The 18,960-nt window shown below is 33.4% G+C and overlaps 1 protein-coding gene across 1 annotated transcript in view; it reads right to left on the bottom strand.

Annotated features, from left to right (window-relative positions):
* The window catches only part of KLHL4 (kelch like family member 4), a gene marked incomplete at its 3' end in the record, with an annotated part of 113,553 nt that overhangs the window by 56,050 nt on the left and 38,543 nt on the right, over positions 1-18,960 (bottom strand). The window lies entirely within an intron of this gene.

The following is an 18,960-nucleotide window of genomic DNA, read 5'->3' as shown; positions in this document are numbered from 1 at the left end:
TCCCTTCCCCCGCCTTTCTCACTTGGTAACCATAAGTTTGTTTTCTACATCTGTGACTATTTCTGTTTTGTAGATAAGCTTATTTGTACCTTTTTTTTTTAGATTCCACATAGAAGTGATATCATATGATATTTGTCTTTCTATGTCTGACTTACTTCACTCAGTATGACAATCTCTAGGTCCATCCATGTTGCTGCAAATGGCATTATTTTGTTCTTTTTATGGCTGAGTAATATTCCATTGTATATATGTACCACATCTTCTTTATCCATTCCTCTGTTGATGGACATTTAGGTTGCTTCTATGTCCTGGCTATTGTAAATAGTTCAGCAATGAACACTGGGGTGCATGTATATTTTCGAATTATGGTTTTCTCCAGATATATGTCCAGGAGTGGATTGCTGGATCATATGGTAGCTCTAATTTTAGTTTTTAAAGAACCTCCATACTGTTCTCTATAGTGGCTGAGGAATGAAGTTAGCTTTTTGATTTGACATCCTTTATCTTTTTTAATGTAAGCATGTATAGCTAAAAATTATCTGCTTAGCACTGCTTTTGCTGCTTATGATAAGTTTTGGTATTTTGATACATCTTTTCAACTTGAAGGACTCCCTTTAACATATCTTGTTGTGAAGGTCTAGTTGTAATAAACTTTCTCAATATTTGCTTACCTGCAAATATATTAATTTATCCCTCATTTTTGAAGGACTGTTTTTACAGATATAGAATTCTCATTTGATATTTTTTTTCTTTCAGTACTTTTTTCTTTTTATTTTTTTGGTATGCGGGCCTCTCACTGTTGTGGCCTCTCCTGTTGCAGAGCACAGGCTCTGGATGTGCAGGCTCGGCAGCCATGGCTCACAGGCCCAGCCACTCCACGGCATGTGGGATCTTCCCAGACTGGGGCATGAACCTGCATTCCCTGCATCAGCAGGCGGACTCTCAACCACTGTGCCACCAGGGAAGCCCTCTTTCAGTACTTTAAATAGAGTCAGCCCTCCATACCCCTGGGTTCCACATGTTGAACCCATCCACAGATTTTTGTATCTGCGGTGGGTCCTAGAACGAATTCCCCATGGATACTGAAGGACAAATGTATATCATCCTACTGCCTTCTGTCTTGCAAGGTTTCTGATCATAAAATTATTGATAATTTTATTGATGATTCCTTGTATGTGTTGGGTCATTTCTTTTCTGCTGCTTTCAAAACTGATCTTTTACTTTCAACAGTTTCATTACAATGTGTCTGGGTCTCTTTGAGTTTATCCTATTTGAAGTTCATTTAGCTACCTGTATTTTAAATCTATGTCCCTCCTCAAATTTGGGGACTTCTTTACCATGATTTCTTCAAAGAAGGTGTCTGCTCTTTTTCTCTCTCTTCGCTTTCTGGGATTTCAGTTATGCATATATTGGTCTGTTTGATGATGGCTCTTAAGTCTCTAAGGCTCCGTTCACTGTTTTACATTCTTTTTTCTTTGTGTTCTAGATTTGAAAATTTCATATAACTTGTCTTCAAATTCACAGGTTTTTTCCTGCTGGTTCAAGTCTGCTATTGAAACCCTCTAGTAAATTCTTCAATTTAGTATTGTATTTTTCATGTCCAGAATTTCTGTTTGCTTCTTTTTTGTAATTTCTCTCTTTCTTGATATTCTTATTTTGTTCATATGTTGCTTTCCTGATTTCTTTTAGTTCTTTTTCTGTGTTTTCCTTTAGCTCTTTGAGGATATCTAAGAAAGTTGTTTAAGTTATTTATCTAGAAATTTTAAAATCTGTTGTTCTTTAGGGTCAGTTTCCTGATATTTATTTTGTCCCTTTTGAATGAGCCATGTTTCCTTGTTTCCTTGTGATCTTTTGCTAAAATTGGGTATTTGGAAAAACAGTCACTTTTCCTAATCTTTGCATACTGGCTCTGTGTGGGGGAAGTATTTCACTAATCAGCCCAACATGAAAGTTGAGTTCTCAGGACTTTTCTGAGAATGCATCTCTGTGGACTTGCATGTGTGCTTTTTTATTCCAATCTCACATATACACACTTGCTTATACAGATCTTAATTTCTCTATGTCTCACCTCTGCTTCTTTGTCAGACCTTAGATATTCTTTTGTATACCTTTGCCTATAATTGCTTGCCCCCATGTATCCATGGGTCTGTAGTCCTGCAATTTTCATGTGCTATTGTACCTGCCACTACTTTTTGTGGCTTCCAACTTGGCATCCAAACCATACTGCTATTCTCATCTGATCACTGAGTTAGGCAAAACTGAAATTAGTTTGTTGCATAGCCTACAGATAGACCAGAATGTGGCCAAAATTTCCACTCATTTCTTGTATCTTGAGGGGGAAATCAAGAAATAAGTTGCCTTCTTCCAATTATGCTGTTCTATCCTGGTATAAGAGCAAGCATAAATGCCATGAAATTTCTGTTGATTTGAATGTGACCTTTTCTTGATCAGACATTTACTTGGCTGCTGTACATCCTTTATTTGCTTACAGAGCTCCCATGAAGCTTTTTAAATCAATCTGTAGTTGCTTACTTGATATTTCCATAGAGGACAAGGATCTGGAACTTCTTAATCCACCATTGTGCTGAAATCACAGAAGTTACTGCAGTCTGATTTTAGTTAATTTTAAGGAGAATACTTGAGTTTCTTATGTTTTTCTGAGTAGTAGTGAAACAGATATCAGAACAATAAGCCTTTAATATTGCTTTTGCTGCAAAACTCTTTTGTAAAAAATTTACTTTGAGAAAAAATGGAGGGAATTATCTTAAAAAATTGGTGTCGTTAATTTTGGAGGTCACTTTGGAAGGCAATTTGGAAATATACTTAAAAAATTAAAATATAGATACTTTGTAAAGATATTCTTGGCAAGCCTCTGAGTTTGAAGTTGAAAATCTGAATGCAGTTATTTTAGAGAATGTGCCTTTTAACTTAGTTCAAATGTTGTAAAGACACAGAACCACATGCTGCTAACATAGAGAGCATAACTTCTTATTTAGACATTTCTCAAATAGCTTCATATTTTTTTCTGTTGTAAATTCCAGTTTTCAAGTGAGTCATGGAGGTTAAATGGAAACTTAGCCTTCTTCTAATGGTGTTAACTTAGTTCCCAAAACTCATTATAGAAAAGAGCATTTTCTTACTGAGGGAATGTAAAACTACACAGAAAATTAATTTCTATTTTTTTGTATATGGTGATGCTGGACCATATGAAAGATTGCTCTCTTCAATCCAAGGGACAAGCTTATGGCTTAAATAAAATTTTTGTAGTGACTCTCCTTTGGAGAGCTGTTAAAGCTTCATCCATGTGCTTTTCCTGGCAAATAGAAGGCACTCAGTAAATGCCTGATTAAGGTATTAATTTATGCACATTTTTAATGCTGTTGTAGCTTGAACTTTATTACATTTGGAGTCCTGGAAGTGTATGAATTAAATCTCAGAAGCAAATCACAAACTTAGAGCTTCTTCTTGCTAAGATAGCTATTCAGATAATATAAACTTGCAATCATGCAGATAATATAACGATCTGAGTGGCATAAATTAAGCCAACATTCTAAACCTATAGTAGGTATAAATTTTTCTCTGAAGAAATGATGTATTCTTTTGTGTGAAATAAATATTTTAATATATCATATGGGATTATATATTAAGATATCATCTGTTGTAAATGACTGAAATTGTTATTTGAAAGGAAATATTATATATGGATAATACAAAGCAAATGCCTGCAATGTTTCCATTAAAACCAAAACATTTTGCCATTTATGAAGGCTTATCAGTTATTAATGTTGGGAATAATATATTTTAAAATTTTGTTGTTACTTAATTATGATAAATGATGATGGCATCAAAGTTGAAATCACTTTCATCTAGGACTCTAAAATTTATTTGCTCTTAGAATTTTAGCCTCCAGAATTGTTAGAAAGTACGTTTATATTGTTTAAGTAATCAAGTCTGTGCTATTTCATTTTGGCAGTCCTAGAAAACTAATGTAAGCTATATATAAAATTAAATATGATAAGGTCAGGTAATTTTTTCCATTAGTTTTATAAACATTTACTGAAAGCAACTATATGTATTTAACAATAATAAATGACAAAATCTCGAGATGTCAAAAACATTAAATATTGCATTAATTGCATTTTTAAAATTAATAAAATTTGAGAGGAGACAGTGTGGTGTAGTTATTAAGAACTTAGGCTTTTTACTCAAATGCTTAATTTCCATTCTGACACTTAATTAAGTGACTTTAAAAAATTTGCTTATCTTCCCTAATACTTAAATCCTCTCATCAGTAAACTTGTGCCAATTCCAAAGAGGTTTTTCTGAACACAACAGGAAATACTCATTAAATATTAGCTATCCTAGTCACTAAAAACACCAGCACAAACACCACTGTCATCATTGTAATCTCATCATCATAATCACCATTTTGGGTTGCCACAATCAGTGAAAGTGGCAGAAAAAAATACAGGGTAGCCTTAGAAGTATACAAAAAGAATACAGGTGAGCTTAGCTTTGAAGGATGGACATGGCCTGGATGAGCAGAAAAGGGTGAAAAAGGTATTTGAAGAATGGAGAACAAGATGAACAAAAGTTTGTAATTGTTGTAACTGCTGTTATTTTTCCCCAGCTAGATTTCTCATAACATGTTAGATGGAATGTAGAAGTAGCAAAGTAAAATTTAGACTAGGAACAGAGATTAAACACCAGGAAAATCACAGATCTTTTATGAAACCTGGTGTAGGCAGTGAAAACTGAGAAAAGGGATATCTGCAGTCAGGAACTGAGTCAATAGGAAGGAGTTGCTCTGAATGAGTTAGTCTGAAGGGCAGTCCTAGATTACACCTGATAGTGACTTGACAAAGAAGCAAAGAGAGTAAAAGTATTTAGCATTTGGTTGCAGTGAGACTCAATTTGAAGGTCTTCCCTGAGTGAAATAATGGCAATTCTGAGCCAGATGCCTGGCAGCAGAAAAGTACACAGCATGTTCAGTATCTGCATTTGACTATCTTCATTGGGGTATACAGATTACATGTGGAACAAAAGTGAAAGCAATAAGTAGCATTCACAGATTTAATGAACTACAGCAAGGACAAGAAAGAATAATATAGAATTGTGATTTAAACAGCAGCAGGGTCAAGAGAAGTTGGTGGTCTTTTTACTTCTTTGGTGTGTGTTATTTGGGGGAAAATTATTTAACTGAAGGGAACCTAATGGGGTTTTTTTTATATTTTTTTTGGTTACACCATGCTGGACAAAAAGTACCTGAAAAGAGGTTGACAAACCAGAATGATGAGACATTCACACAATCTATGCATACATGATAGTCCCTTAGATGTGAAGATTGATGTGTGAAGTTTGTTGAGGCTGGTGAAAGACTTTTATGTAGCAATTGCTAATGCTTTGGGGTTTCCAATGGGAACAGTGGGTGAGGCAAGGGAAAGTAGTCTCCCAACCAGTTCTTAATATGGTATTAAAATGTTTGCTTATTTATTGTTTTAATATGGTTTTCTAAAGACTGTTGATAGTATTTTGTTACAATGTTACTGTAACAGAGAAGAAAAAACCTGAAATATATATAATAGCCCATTCTCAAGGCTCCGCCTTCCAGGCTTGACCTTTAAATCTATAACACATTTCATTCATATAGAGGTAAAAAGTTGTGGAACAGAGAATAACATTTGTCTTATTGGAGGTTTACAGGAACATTGTGACCTGACCTACACGGGGGACAGCTGCAAGAACAAAGGATTCTGACAACAAGAAGTTTGCAACAACCAGCCACCTCCGCCCCACCCCTTTTCGTATTAATAAGGAAGTCTGAGTTCTAACTTGGGGAAGACGGTTCTTTGGGACACTAGTCCACCATCTTTTCAGTCTGCTGGCTTTCTGAATAAAGTTGATATTCCTTGCCCCAAAACTTCGTCTCTCGATTTACTGGCCTGCTGTGAGGGAGCAATACGAGCTTGGACTTAGTAACATTACTATTCTTCATTTGTTTTATAAGATTCATGAAATTTGTGAGTGACTTATGTTAAATACAGAGGTCAGATTTCTGCATCAATGATAGAATTCTTTTAATAAGGCATATTTTTTAAAATATAAAAATATTTTATCATGAATGATCCTATCTTGGAAAATATATTAATTTTCTTATAGGAATTACATTTGTAGTTCTACCTAAGTTTTTTATATTGTAAATGAATATATTTCTATTCAAAATAACAATTTCAATCTACTAATGGAAAATGAACGATTATAGAATGCTGAATAATAAGTTATGAAATCTGGTATAATCATTTGCAAGTAAAGCAGCCAAGTCACTCACTAAGTATTGGTACATGTTGACTCAAGATTCCTTTTGGATAAGTTATTGTAATTAAGTCACATTTTCCATAATATATTGAATCTGTGATGTCTATCAAGTGTTTCCTTTAACATAAGCAAAAAGCTGTTAGAGTTGATAATAAAACATATCACAGTGTTTTTAATGTGAAGAGCTATACTTGTTTCCAATATGTTTATGTCTTCCAGGAGTGCATGTAGTTTTTTCCTTTTGGGAATCATCATGGAAGGCTATTTGTTATATATAAAAAAGCTCATTGACACCCTCATTTTCCAAGCTTTCTTGGTAAGACCTTAATGTTGTTTTACAAAAATTGTCTGAATTTATGTCTGTGCAGATACACACATCACAGTTCTACTCACCTTAGTGAAAATGTGCTACCTAGTGTAAGTCAATTTCAAGATCAAGTCCTAGACCTAGATTAAAAAGAAAAATGTATATTCTCATCTATACACCAAACAAAAATTAGATAGAGACTGTAATATAGATAAATATGTGGAATATAAAACCAACGCTTTGCATATCATCATATAAAGACAAAATAATATATTTTAAAAGGTATTCTCAGGAGAATGCTGTAAACTGAAGTGTTACTACTTAGAGTGCCCTATACTCCAAATGCTATTTGATTTTGCTGTTGTCTTTCTTAGTTTTGAAATAAAATTTAATGAAAGAGAGAAATAATCCAAAGGACAAAGTAAATAAAACTAATGGTAGTGAATTTTAATGATAATCTTTATAGAAAAATGTTAGCTCTTAAATAATTGTTTTACTTGTTGTACTTGTGACCTTCCTCTCTTCATTCTAAAATACAGTTAAAGAATTTCTATCTATTTTACATATCTAAGTGAACTATAATTAAATTAGTAATAGGGAGAGACTGACGATCATGCTAATATATTTACTGTGGGTAATGTTCAAATGTCTTCCAAATATTCATTCTTCAAGCAGAGTAAAATAAATATTAACATGCTAACCAAGTGAAAATATTTATTTATAAAAATAACTTTAGCTCTTTTAGATCCAAAAGAGCTTTTGTGAAAATAACAACAAAACTTCTTCATGAGGCTGAAGTGGGAGCTGACAAAACTGACACTTGCCTTATGGATACCTGTTATGACCTATTTCCCTTCAGAGTTGCTATATAGTAGGAGACACAATTTGAACAACAATATAACTAAATTATTTTTTAAATGAGCTATGTAATTTATAATTTTAACTATGGAGAAAATTCCCACATAAATATAAAACAGTCTTTTATGTTGGTCTTCACTATCAGAAAAGGAAGACTTACATATCCTCACACATTAACAGTATAATAATAATCATAATCATAATTACAGACTAATGAGTGTCAGTTATGAGTCAGGCAATATGCTATATATTTTCTTATATATTAAGTCTTTTAATATTCACTGTCTGTAAGTTAAAAATTTATCTCTATTTTTCAGATATGGAAACTCAGGCTCAGAAAGATTTAAAAATTGCCTAATATTATGTAAGCTAGTAAATGAAGAGTTAGGTTTCAAGCCAAACCAAGATCTGTCTGATCCTAAGGCTGATTTATTTCTAGTACTCCACAATACCATTTAACTACTTACATTACATTGCACATTTAACTTACAGAAGGTTGGAATCTTTGTATTGTATTCTAAATAGTTGGTACAGATAAAGTACACATTTATTCTAAAGAAAATCTTAGAAAAGATAAATTTGTTGACAGCAGTTTTATAATTTATGAACTAAAAATTCAGAAATTATAATAACTTCTGAAAGCTTCTTAAATCATTTATGATACTGATAAAATGTAAGCATTACAAGTTAGTGACCTGGAAATCACATTTTTAACTCAAGATATTTTAAGGTAGGAAGATAAGGGATCTGGGGATTGCTTGACTTAGAAGTCATTTGAGAACTGTGTTAATTACCTGGGCTGACCTACTAACTTCAGCATTTTAGAGTCTTTACTTTTAGAACTTGTTTCAGAAAGACAGGGCTCTTGAAGCTGTGTCATTTATTGTCCTCTAAAAAAAATCTTATCTATGGATATTTTAAAAGATAAAAACTATGTTCTTCACTACCAGATTTTAGAGGAGACACATGAAAAAGGGAATGATATTTCTCTTTGAAAAAATATTTCCAGGTTGAAAATGAAGTGTTTTGCTTTTGATTTATATTTTTTAGATTCTTGTGCCAAATATTTGATTTGTAGCATAGTTGGAAAACAGGAAATACAAGAATAAACAAAAGCAGAATAATGAGTTGCATCTTAATCTAATAGAGTTGGATGGCTTTATTGCAATTTGCATATATGTTTTATCTGAATACTTAGGCCACACACAGTGTTCTTGCTTCTTTTTTCAGAGTGATGTTATTCCCAAACCCAAAGTAGAACTACTGATGACATAGTGACAGAAGTAGAAATGATGAACTGAAATAATCCCTCCCTCTCAGTGATTTAAGAATACTCTATTGAAAGCAGTACAGTACAATCCTCTAAACCTACGTTTGGCATTCTCTGAGAATCACATCACTGTTTTGTTTGCTACTTATATTTTTCTTATTTCTAAACCATTCATAGGATCAAATGAATCTGATCATATGTTTACATCAGATGTTTAAAGTATTCAGGGCCTGTGATTGTATTAATAGAAAAAGAACACAGTGGTATTTTTCAGAGTGTTGTTGTAAAGGCAGAATTAAAATATAAATGTAATTCATACATGGTACGTAAGTTCTTGAAAAAAACATTATAATAGGTTGTTCAGTTCTCAAAGCTTGATTAAATTTGAATGTAAAAAGCAAAATATATTTTTTAGACTGAGTTTAATGTTTCTGGGAAACATTTTTATTTTGTTTTGTCTTTCATAGTACTTGTGAATTTGGCATCTAGATGTCTAGGTAAGGAAATTTGTCAGGATCTAGTCAGTCATTAGGAACTACTGGAGAACAAATGAAATGCAAGTCTCAGAAAGCAAAAAGCCAGCAATACAGGCAGACAGATGAGGATGAAGTGGGCTGAGAATTATGGAAAGACAAGACACAGGATTAAAAGTATGAACTATATTCAGGAGGAGCCAATGGAAAAGAAAAAAGTCACAATAAAAACATTATATACCATATCATATTATAAATTATCTTAATTGCAATAATCATTAGAGCAAAGGAAACCACCTAAAAACATAATAATGAAATATGGCTGTCTTATTCAAAATATGGGAGTCTTATTTCCCATGATTTAGCCATAACAAAGTTATTATTTCTGGTTGCCACACAGGTTATAAAATATTCTACTCTACATATACATTTTTTGGAGGTTTTAGTTTTCCATATTTACTATGCATAAAATATCTCAAGGCCCCTTAGTGGTCACCAGGGAAGTATAGAATGAGCTAGCATTTTACTAGTCTTTGGAAGGAAAAAAAATATCAAAATTAAAGTATCAGAATCTATTATGTTAAGATCGTATATATATATTTTAAAATTATTGCAGTATAGTTTCTTTATAATGTTGTCTTAGTTTCAGGTGTACAGCAAAGTGAATCATTATACATATACATATATCAATTCTTTTTTAGATTGTTTTCCCATATAGGCCATTGCAGAGTACTGAGTTCCATGTGCTATACAGTAGGTCCTTATTAGTAATCTATTTTATATATAGTAGTGTGTATATGTCAATCTCAATCTCCCAATTAGTATCTCCCCCCCTTACCCCATGGTAACCATAAGTTTGTTTTTTACATCTGTAGGGATCATACATGTTTTAGTATTTCCATAAGAGTGGGAATTTAAATTTTGTCATCCCTCATTTGATTGGGTTAAAAACTAAGCTCAAAGTTTGGTTAATCCTCAAAATGACATCTAATTTTTCTAATATGATTAGTGGTTTTATGCACTTCTGTCTTTCCCCTAGATCAGTAAATTATCCCCTTTCTAATTATTTGTGGAAATTAAATTACCTGAATTTTAATGAAGTAGAAAGTAAACTCTTCTATTCTTTCCATTAAATTGCAGGATTGCTTTACATAATTAAACTATTAATGATTAATTCATGAACATATCACCATTTGTTTTTACTAAATGGAATTCTAAAGTATCAATATATTCTATATTCACATTAACTATTATAATGGTCCTTTAGAACTTCTTAATTTGGACTTCACTAATTCAAAATTTGTAATAATTCAAACAAATGGTAAGACGTAGTGGTGAAGCCTGGAGCAAATCCTCACTCATCATGGAGTTGAGGAGGCAAAGACATTTTCCCAAGATTTTTCTGGGCACCTCAGGGTCTTGGTGCTCTGGCCTGGTGTCAGGCCTGAGCCACTGAGGCTGGAAAGCCAAGTCCAGGACATTTGGCCACCAGAGACCTCCTGGTCCCAAGTAATATCAAATGGCATAGGCTCTTCCAGAGATTTCTGTCTCAATGCTAACACCCGGCCCTACCCAATGGCCAGCAAGCTCCAGTGCTGGAGGCCCCAACTTAAACAACTAGCAAGAAAGGATCACAACCACACCCATTAGCAGAGAGGCTGCCTAAAATCATAATAAGTTCAGAGACACCCCAAAATACACCACCAGAAGCAGCCCTGCCCACCAGAAAGACAAGATCCAGTCCCACCCACCAGAACACAGGCACCAGTCCCCTCTACCAGGAAGGCTACACAAGCCACTGATCAATCCTTACCCACTGGTGGCAGACACCAAAAAGAATGGGAACTATGAACCTGCAGCATGCGAAAATGAGACCCCAAACACAGTAAGTTAAGCAAAATAAAAATAAAGAAAAATATGCAGCAGATGAAGGATCAAGGTAAAAACCCACCAGACCAAACAAATGAAGAGGAAATAAGCAGTCTACCTGAAAAAGAATTCAGAGTAATGATAAGAAAGATGATCTAAATCTTGTAAATAGAATGCAGAAAATACAAGAAACATTTAACAAGGACATCGAAGAACTAAAGAGCAAACAAACAATGATGAACAACACAATAAATGAAATTAAAAATTCTCTAGAGGGAATCAATAGCAGAATAACTGAGACAGAAGACCGGAAAACTGAGCTGGAATATAAAAGAGTGGAAATAATTATCACAGAACAGAATAAGGAATAAAGAATGAAAAGCATTGAGGACAGTCTCAGAGACGTCTGGGAAAATATTAAACACACCAACATTCAAATTATAGGGGTCCCAGAAGAGGAAGAGAAAAAGAAATGGTCTGAGAAAATATTAGAAGGTATTAGAGTTGAAAACTTTCCTAACATGGGAAAGGAAATAGTCAATCAAGTCCAGGAAGGGCAGAGAGTCCCATACAGGATAAATCCAAGGAGAAACACGCCAAGAGACATATTAATCAAACCACCAAAAATGAAATACAAAGAAAAAATATTAAAAGCAGCAAGGGAAAAGAAACAAATAACATACAAGGGATTCCCCATAAGGTTAACAGCTGATCTTTCAGCAGAAACTCTGCAAGCCAGAAAGGAGTGACACAACATATTTAAAGTGATGAAAGGGGAAAACCTATAACCAAGATTACTATACCCAGCAAGGATCTCATTCAGATTTGACACAAAGTTAAAACCTTTACAGACAAGCAAAAGCTAAGAGAATTCAGCACCACCAAACCAGCTTTACAAAAAATGCTAAAGTAACTTCTGTAGGCAGGAAACACAAAAGAAGGAAAAGACCTACAAAAACAAACCCAAAACAATTAAGAAAATGGTAATAGGAACATACATATCAATAATTACCTTTAATGTAAATGGATTAAATACTCCAACCAAAAGACAAACTGGTTGAATGGATGCAAAAACAAGGCTTGTATATATGCTGTTCTCAAGAGACCCACTTCAGACCTAGAGACACATACAGACTGAAAGTGAGGGCATGGAAAAAGATATTCCATGCAAATGCAAAGCAAAAGAAAGCTGGAGTAGCCATTCTCATATCAGACAAAATAGACTTCAAAAATAAAGAGTATTACAAGAGACAAAGAAGGACATTACATAATGAACAAGGGATCAATCCAAGAAGAAGACACAACAATTGTAAATATTTATGCACCCAACATAGGAGCATCTCAATACATAAGGCAAATGCTAACAGCCATAAAAGGGCAAATCAACAGTAACACAATTATAGTGCAGGACTTTTTTTAACACCCCATTTTCACCAATGGAGAGATCATCCAAAATGAAAATAAATAAGGAAACAGAAGCTTTAAATGACACATTAAGCAAGATGGACTTAATTGATATTTATAGGACATTCCATCCAAAAACAACAAAATACACGTTCTTCCCAAGTTCTCATGGAACATTCTCCTGGATAGATCATATCTTGAGTCACAAATCAAGCCTTGGTAAATTTAAGAAAATTGAAACCATATCAAGTATCTTTTCCGACCACAAAACTATGAGACTAGATATCAATTACAGGAAAAAAAATTTGTAAAAAACACAAATACATGGAGGCTAAACAATACACTACTAAATAACCAAGAGATCACTGAAGAACTCAAAGAGGAAATTAAAAATACCTAGAAACAAATGACAATGAAAACATGATGGCTCAAAACCTATGGGGTTCAGCAAAAGCAGTTCTAAAAGGGAAGTTTATGGCAATAAAATCTTACCTCATGAAACCAGAAAAATCCCAAGTACATAACCTAACCTTACACCTAATGCAATTAGAGAAAGAAGAACAAAGAAAACCCCAAAGTTAGCAGAAGGAAAGGAATCATAAATATCAGATCAGAAATAAATGAAAAAGAAACAAAGGAAACAGTAGCAAAGATCAATAAAAAACTAAAAGCCATTTACTCAGCTATAAAAAGAAACAAAATTGAGTTATTTGTAGTGAGCTGGGTGGACCTAAGGCCTGCCATACAGAGTGAAGTAAGTCAGAAAGAGAAAAACAAATACTGTATGCTAACACATATATATGGAATCTAAAAGTGAAAAAAAAAATGGTTCTAATGATCCTAGGGGCAGGACAGGAATAAAGACGCAGATGTAGAAAATCTGCTTGAGGACATGGGGAGGGGGAAGTGTAAGCTGGGATGAAGTGAGAGAGTAGCATTGACATATATTCACTACCAAATGTAAAATAGATAGCTAGTGGGAAGCAGCTGCATAGCACAGGGAGAACAGCTCGGTGCTTTGTGACCACTTGTATGGGTGGGATATGGAGGGTGGGAGGGAGACACAAGAAGAAGGGGATATGGGGATATATGTATACATATAGCTGATTAACTCTGTTATACAGCAGAAACTAACACAACATTGTAAAGCAATTTTACTCCAATGAAGATGTTAAAAAAAAAACAAAAACAAATGGTAGACTGATACTGTTGAAAAGAGTTTACCAAGCCAAACGCAAATATATATCATTTAAAGAGAAGACACACTCTTAAGATATATGAGAAACAATTATTTATTAATACAATCCAAAAATATAACCCTCATATAAACAGAGAAGAACCATTTGGTTTTTGATGTACTCATTACAGATAATTTTTGAATAGATATAGAATTAATAGCCCTAAGAGGGCATATGCATTTAAAACAATTTTATTCCTTTTCCAAACAGAATCTGAATCCGATTTGTATAATACCCTACCAGCTAAGAGTGATTAGGGAAAATAAATCAAATTTGAATGAACAGACTTTTCTACACAGAAGTATTCAGAATGATTCCTCTTTACCTAATGTCAAATGATGAAAAGATGGTACTTTCTCAATTCTTGTGGAAAATAATATGGATAATGCAGATTCATTCAATTCAGCAAGTTTTATTGAGAACCTACTATGTACAAGTGCTGATTAATCATGCTGTGTAACACTTCTGAATAGCCTACCACTTTCTTTAGAAGGTCTTTTGGTCCGATTCTCAAGAGACGATATTTACAGCCTAGTGTTGTCCTATGTTTCTACATACATTAAAACAAATATGAAATATGAACCAAAAGGGAATACTATTGCCTTGAAGTAACCATTATCTTATCCCCTCTCCACATGTATTCTGTATGCCTAAAACTTACCATAATTCATTTTCTTCACTGAATTTCAGTTAAACTAACTTTGAATATTGAGAAGAAATTCAAGCAGAATAAGGTTAGATAAAACCTAAGCTTGGAATTGTCACGGCATCTTTGAGCAGGTTTTATACCAGAAGGTCTGTGCTAATATCTGTAACACCTAGAAATATAAGCAGACTTAGACAAATCTTGATTTTATTATTCTTCCTATTTATAGAAATGTGAGGAGAAGGTATGAGAATTTCAATTCCTTATGTTAAAGCAATCTTTATGTTCTGGAATGAATTCAAGCTACAGTGTCAATATCAATAACAATCATAGCTAACACTGAATAATCAATTTCTATATGACAGGTATTTCTCATAGCTCATGTAAAGTAACTCATTTCATCCCATCAACAACTCTATTCTTATACTAATTACATTGATAAGGAAATAGGCTGTGCAGATTGATAAAGTAAACTGCTGGTCATAAAGCTGCTAAACAACACAATCAGAATTTGAATCCAGACAGTCTTTCCTTAAAGAGCCAGAATATTAACTACTAAATAACACCATCTCTCTTTCTAAAACATCTTGTCTCATTTGTCTCTCTCATGATTAATTTTGGAGATTAAATGCAGACTAATAATGTCTAACCATACATTAAATCTTATCAGGATCTGGTTAATTATAACAGCTGTAATGCATCAGAATTTTTCAGGCATCTCAGAAGTTGGAAGTTTCAAATATATATATATTTGAAATAATAGTTGCAGAAACTTAAGAGAGAAGCAAAACTTCAAAAACCCCACTGAGTTCTGCCTTGAGAAGTAGGAATGGCTTTCTTGACATAACAGAATCCATTTTTGCCTAAGCCATTTTGTGATCTAAGGCTAGCCACAACCACAATGCTTGCCCTTGAACAGGTCTTAATAATTAATGATCATTTTTTGGTGGGAGGGATGTGCATACGGCATGCGGGATCTTAGTTCCCTGACCAAGGATTGAACCTGTGCCCCCTGCAGTGGACCATCAAGGAAGTTCCAGTAACTTATGATCTTAAAGGAACAAAGGAATGCAGGAGCAGAGATAGTGCAGTGATAAAGCAGTGTCCTAGTTCCTCCTCAAGGAATATACATAATATATCTTGGAGTTCTGCAGGAGCTAAGGTCCCCAACCAGGTGTAGGATGGAATGATGATGTTGACTCTCCTAACTTCAATCTACTAAAGCTTGGACTCTGTAGACCTTTGCCCCAATTCTATGCTGAATTCTCCTCTGCTTAAGCCCCTTCATGAATATGCACATACCCTTAGCTTAAAACTTCCCCAGTTTTTGCTATTCAGGGAGACACTGCTTTAGGAAAGACCCCGGTGCTCTTACTTGCTGCAGGTAATAATAAATACTTCCTTCTGCAGATCTTTGGCTTGGTCATGTCTATTGGCTTGACACCCACCAAGAGGTGAAACCACTTTTCAGGTAACATCCTCACAGCCATATTTTAACTCATAGCTGTAAAGAAATTGGTAGTATCTGTACTATATATTGCATCTATACTATATTTGGAGGTAAACTACCCTTTCCACTCTTATGTAATTGATTTTTCTAAACACCTTTGAGACACATTTAGGTAATTTTGTTATTGAAGGCTTTTTTAGTACCTAGCTAACTGAAATATTTTATAAAAAGAGTACAAGAGTTTATTCATCCACTTAAACATTTATTGAATGTCTACTCAAAAAGGAAGGAATACATGGAGGACCTTCTCCATTCATGGCTTCATGAGAGGAATTATTACGTACTGTGTAACTAAACTGGGAAAAAGGACCAAAATCCATATTATCATGAGTAACCAGTAACTTTAGATTCACAACATTATAGCTTCTGTAAAAATATTTTTGAAAAACATAGTATAACATTGTACTTTATATCTATATTTAATATAATTAGTTTGCATTATTATATTTTAATTACTATTATTCTACAGCAATCTAATCGGACACTAATCTACACCATATTTTTAATTTCTTATATATTTATTAAAATATAGTTGATGTATAATATTATGTTAATTTCAGATGTACTACATAATGATATGACATTTGCATACATTATGAAATGATCGCCATGAAAAGAATAACCTTAACCAAGGTGGTGAAAGATATATACTGTGAAAACTATAAAACAATGATGATGGAATTTGATAAGGATACACATAAATTGGAAGATATCACATGATCTTGAATTAGAAGAATTAATATTGTTAAAGTGGCAATAGTACTCAAAGCAATCTACAGATTTATTGTAATCCCTATAAAAATACCTGTGATATTTTTCACAGAACTAAAAAGTAATCCTAAAATTCATATGGTACCACAAAATAACCAAAATTGCCAAAGAAATCTTGAGAAAAAAGAGGCTGGAATTATCACCCTCCCAGACTTCAGACTATACTATTGGGGTTGCCAAAAATTCATTCAGGTTTTTCTGTAACATCTTATGGAAACAAACAAATGAACTTTTTGGCCAACCCAATACAATGCTACAGTAATCAAAACAGTATGGTACTGGCAAAAAAACAGATACATAGATCACTGGAACAGGATAGAGAGCCAGAAATGAAGCCACACTTATATGGTCAATTAATCTATGACAAAGGAGACATGAATATACAATGTGAAAAAAAAAGCATTTTCAATAAATGGTGCTGAGAAAACTGGACAGTGCCATGTGAAAGAATCAAACTGGAATACTTTTTCACACCATAACAAAAGTAAACTAAAAATGTATTAAAGGCTTAAATGTAACACCTGAAACCATAAAACTCCTAGAAGAAAAGAGCCAGTATGTTCTTTGACATTGGTCTTTGCATTATTGTTTTTTGTATATATCTCCTCAAAGAGTGGAAATAAAAGCAAAAATAAACAAATGAGACTACATCAAACTAAAGTTTTTGCATAGTGGCAGAAACTATCAAGAAGACAAAAAGGCAGCTTACTGAATGGGAGAAAATATTTGTAAGCAATATATCCATAGGGGTTATTATCCAAAATATACAAAGATTTCATACAACTCAGCACTAAAAAAAATTAACACAATTAAAAAATGGGCAGAGAACCTCAACAGATCTTTTTCCAAAGAACACATACATATGGCAAACAGACACATGAAAAGATGATTGACATCACTAATCATCAGGGAAATGCAAATCAAAATCACAATGAGATACCACCTCACACTTGTAAAAATGGCTATTAACAAAAAACAAGAAATAACAATTGTTGGTGAGGATGTAATCTAATATTTTAAATCAACTTTCAATTAAAAAAAAACACCCACAAAGTAAAGGCTAGGACAATGGCTTCATTTGTAAATTGTAACACACATTTTAAGAAGAATTAACATTATTCCTTCTCAAACTCTTCCAAAAATTATAAAAGGGGGGGCAATTTACAACTATTTTATGATGCCAGCATTGCTGTATTAATAAGGAAAAGTTATCACAAGAAAACAGGAAAACATCTGTCATGAATATAGATATAAACATCATCAACAAAATACTAGCAAACTAAACCCCACAGCATTTTTAAAAGGATTATATCCAATGATCAAGTGGGATTTATCCCAGGAAGCTTGAGACAACAATCAAATGTCAATCAATATAATAAAGCATATTAGTAGAATGAAGGGAAAAAATACATGACAATCTCAATTGATACAGAGAAAAACACTGAACAAAAGCCAAAAATTTTTCATGATTAAAATAAGACACTAAGAGTTGAAGGGACCTTCGTCAACCTGATAAAGGACATTTATGAAAACCTGACGGCTAACATAATACTTAAAGCTGAAATAAACCACAGTGGGTTACCACCTCATAGCCATTAGAATGACTATTAAAAAAACAAATGAACAAACACAATCAGAAAATAACAAATATTGGTGAGGATGTGGAGAATTGGAACACCCGTACATAGTATGTAAAATGATACCACTGGGGATAGCTGCATGACATTTCCTCAAAAAGTAAAACAAAGAAGTACTGTATATTTCAGCAACTCCAATTCTGGGTATATACCCAAAGAATTGAAAGCAGAAACTGAAACAAATATTTGTTCAACAATGTTCACAGCAGACTTATTCCACAGTCAAAGGGTGGGAAGAACCCAAATATCCATCAACTGATGAATGCATAAACAAAATGTGATATATACATATAGTAGAATATTATTCAGCCTTAGAAAGATTGAAATTCTGATATATGCTGCAACATGGATGAATCTTGAAGATATTATGCTAATGAAATAAGCCAGAATAAAGGATGAATATAGTGTGGTTCCACTTATACTATGTGCCTAGAATAGTTAAATTCATAGACATGGAATATAGGATAGTGGTTATCAGGGGCTGAGGGAGTTATTTTCAGTGAGTACAGACTTTCATTTTGGGATTAAGAAAATGTTCTTGAGATGGACAGAAGTAATGATATGAGTGTTCTAAATGCTGCTGAACCAGACAGTTGAAAATTGTTAAAACGGTAAATTTTGTTATGTATATTTTATCATAATGATAAAAAAGAAGTATTGCT

Source organism: Stenella coeruleoalba, assembly GCF_951394435.1.
Source record: "Stenella coeruleoalba genome assembly, chromosome: X".
In the NCBI taxonomy this organism is placed as follows: Eukaryota; Metazoa; Chordata; class Mammalia; order Artiodactyla; family Delphinidae; genus Stenella; species Stenella coeruleoalba.
The sequence above is the reverse complement of the archived record's forward strand: the minus strand, read 5'-3'. Positions and strand labels throughout refer to the sequence as shown.